This window comes from Carlito syrichta, unplaced genomic scaffold, assembly GCF_000164805.1.
Source record: "Carlito syrichta isolate Samal-C Ts95f unplaced genomic scaffold, Tarsius_syrichta-2.0.1 Scaffold308023, whole genome shotgun sequence".
Lineage (NCBI taxonomy): Eukaryota > Metazoa > Chordata > Mammalia > Primates > Tarsiidae > Carlito > Carlito syrichta.
This window is the reverse complement of record NW_007252119.1, coordinates 316777-320921: the sequence shown is the minus strand read 5'-3', so window position 1 is coordinate 320921 and position 4145 is coordinate 316777.

The window sequence follows — 4145 nt, the reverse complement described above, 5'->3', positions numbered from 1 at the left end:
AAACCACAATGAGGTACCCTCTTATACCAATCAGAATGGCTAATAAGAGTCAAATTTAATAACAGATGCTGGCAAGGATGCAGACAAAAGGTAATGTCTATACACTGCTGGTGAGAATATAAATTAGTACAACCTCTGTGGAAAAAGTATGGAGCATTCTTAACGAATTAAAGATAGAATTACCATTCATTCCAGCAATCCCACTACAGGATATCTCTCCCCAAAACAGAAATAATATATCCAAAAAAACCCGCACTTGTATGTTTATTACAACACTATTCACAAAAGTAAAGCTAAGAAATCAACTTAAATGTGCATCAACAGACAATTAGATAAAGAAAGTGTGATATGTATATACCATGGAACACTACTCAACCATAAAAAAGAATGAAATTATGTATTTTGCAGCAACATAGATGGAACTGAAGACAGTTATCGTAAGTGAAATAAATCAAAAAATTAAATATTTAAAGTTAAATACTGCCTTTTCTTATGCATAATCGGAAGCTAAATACATAGACATAAACACAGAGAATGGAACAATAGAGACTTGAGAAGGTGGTGGGATTTGAGAAGCGGTGAGAGATGGAAAACTTCTGAATGGGTATAATTTACATTATTTAAGGTGATGGTTACACTAAAAGCCCAGACTTCACCACTATGAACTATATCCACGTAACCTAACTACACTTGTACCCCCTAAGCCTATAAAGTTAAAAATAAAAATTACCTCATAAAGGATCAATTACTTAACTGTAGAATTATAAATTTTCTTATAAAAATTTTTAGACATTATGTAGAAGACAGACTTTGAAATCTAGGTTCAGGCAATGTGTTATTAGATTTCAACCAAAAAACACATTTCATACACACACAAAATAAATATTAAACTGCAGTATAATTTTAAAAATTTTATCTGTGAAATAACCAACAGGAGGTTAAAAATACATGCTACAGACTAGAAGAAAATATTTTTGCAAAGCATATATCCCACAAAAAAGCCTAATATTTAGAATCAATTTTTAAAAAACTAAAAAACAGCCAGTTGTGGTGGCTTGTGCCAGTAATCCCAGCACTTTGGAAGGCAGAGGCAAGAGGATTGCCTAGACTCAGGGGTTCGAGAACAGCGTGAGCATCTTAGCGAGACCTCAACTCTACAATAAATCAAAAATTAGCCAGGCGTGGAGGTTGGAAGGCTGGGGCAGAAGGATCACCAGAGTCCAGCAAGTCAAGGACTCAAGCTGAGATGGCCGTTAGTGTGCCTCTGCACTCCAGCTTGGGCAACGGAGTGAGACACAGACTCAAACAAAAAAAAAAAAGAAAGAAAAAAGAAAAGAAAAGAAAAGAAAACGTATAAATAATTCAAGAGTAAAAACAAACAATTCAATCTGAAAATGAGCAAAAATCATGAAGAAGCAATTCACTGAAGAGGAAAGCCAGATAGAAAATAAGCACATAAGATATTAAGCAGCATTAATCATTAAGAAAATGGAAACTGAAACCATCATTAAACATTATTATACAACTAGCAGAATGACTTAAAAGATAGTGATAACACCAAATACTGAGGAAAATATGAAAAACCTGGATTTTTTTTTTCACACATTACTGGTAGGGATGTAAAATGATACATTCACTCTGGAAATGTTTGGCAGTTTCATAAAAACGTAAACAAGAAGCTACCATATTTCTCTAATGGGGAAAAATTGGACTATGCTCAGACAAAAGTTTCTTGGGTGTTTTGGGTTAGTTGGCAATGCAATATTTCTTAACCTGTGTAATTGTGTGTTTGTGCTACTATAATTTGATAAAATTTATATTGACGCTTGTTTGTATTTTTTATCTTTCTTGATAAAATATTTTATAAAATATAAAGACAGACTAGAATTCTGGTGAATAATTTACTAGGAGTTTCCAAAAGATTCTCCTTTGACTCTAATAAAAAATGTTTATGGAGAAACAAAGACAATGATATACACTAAAAACTATGATTGTCAAACTTCCTAAGGAGAACATCTGACAGGATGCTTCAGTGACTCAAAACCACAGTAATGAGGCAAGAGAAAAATAAATAAACAAATGGACCTTTTGACACAAGGATTTATTATATGAAACAGTGACTACTTGAGAAAATATGTAGTAGGTGAAATATTTACACTTTGTTTTAAAAACCATGATTTGTCCCAACCAGATAATCGTAGATTCTTTTTTAATTTATTTTATTTTATTTTATTTTTTGTTGGAGTCTCACTCTGTTAGCCAGGCTGGAGTGCCATGGCACGCTCGTGGCCATCACAGCCTTGAGCTGCTGGTTTCAGGGGATCCTTCTGCCTCAGCTTTCCATGGAAGGAACCACAGGTGCAAGCCACCACGCCCAGCTAATTTTTAAATTTATTTTAGAGACCAGGTCTCCACATGTTGTCCAGGCTGGTCTTGAGCCCATGGGCTCAGGCAATCCTCTCACCTCTGCCTCTCAAAGTGCTGGGATTACAGGTGTGAGCCACCACACCCAGTTTAGATGCTGTTTTTAAAATGCTATAAAGTTATAGACCTTCATACTTCACTATCTTTTTATAACCATTTTGAAAGTGTGATTTCCTGAAAATATTTGTGCAGCAAATAATAGTAGGTGGCAGAGAAGAGGTTGGCTTCAAATACCTGTTTTACCTATGGTGAATAACTCATCTCAGTTTGCTCCTGATGTCCCCACTTTTCAAACTGATAGCACTATGCCTCAGGAATTTTCTCAATCCAAAGCACACTGAGACAGTTGGTTACCCTAAGTGAGAAGTGAAAGCCTCACAGGTACATTGCAATTTATACTAATAAAGAATGGAGTAACTTTGAATAAAAAGGTAATATAAATTATTGGCATTTTATTTACCTATTATTCAAGAGCATCAGAGAATAATATGTTGCAGATAGGAATAGGAGAGAATATCACCTCAGAAAAGCAGAGGTAACTGAGAATTATACAGGGAGATAATCATGTCATCTAACTCCATATGTCCACTAATGAAAATAATGCAATCATTTTAAAATGACTATAAATAAAACTAATGGTTGATTGTATACTCTATCAGGTTATGCACATGTTCGAATAGGTATTAGTCTTTTGAAATTGAGCAAAGAAAGAAAAAATTTTCAAATATCCATTTCACTTCTGCAACAGAGTAAAATAATGTGATATCTTAGTTAAAATTGAATAAACTCATAAACACAATTCAGTCTAAAGTAATACAAAGAACAAAATGATATAAAAAGAGAGTTGGCTGAGATAAACTAGTAAAAAGAAACTAAAAAAGTAAATTTACATTGTGATCAGCAATGAGCAGAAATAAAACTATAGAAAATTGAATCAGTTAAATGAATTATAAACTTTAAAAGCTACCCAATAATTTAGTAGAAAAGATCACAAACCAAAAATATGAAAATTATATAGGAAAAGATGGTAATGATGAAGGGCAGGGCACTTACAGTTATCTTTACACATTCCCACATTTTTTCATTTATCATTTTAAAGATTTATAATCTAATCTAAATTATATTAATGATTAAGTTTGCTGTTTTAGACAACATTTGTTAAATATTTAAATCTTTTTTTTTTTTTTTTTTGAGTTGGAGCCTCACTCTGTCGCCCAGACTGGAGTGCAGTGGCCGCTCCCGGCCACCGCAGCCTCGACCTGCTGGGCTCCGGCGATCCTTCCGTCTCAGCCTTCCGAGTAGCCGGAATCACAGGCGCGCGCTACCATGCCTGGCTGATTTTTTGATTTATTGTAGGGATGAGGTCTCAACAAGTTGCCCAGGCAGATTTTGGACCCACCGGCTCAGGCAATTCACTCACCTCGGCCTCCCAAAGCGCGGGATTACAGGCTGAGTCACCGAGCCTGGCCAATATTTAAATCTTCACTTATAAACTTTAAAAACTGTTTAAATATTTGAATTGCATCATATTTGTTTTCATTTTTATTTGATACATCAATATTGAAAATTCAAAATATTGCCTTTTTTGCACAAAAATTAAAAATAAAATAAAATAGTAGTTTGTTCCATAGTCTGTTATATGAATAATAAAATAAATGTGTAGGCTAACTTTAAAAAAGTTTTTTTGGCCGGGCTCAGTGGCTCAGCCTGTAATCCCGCGC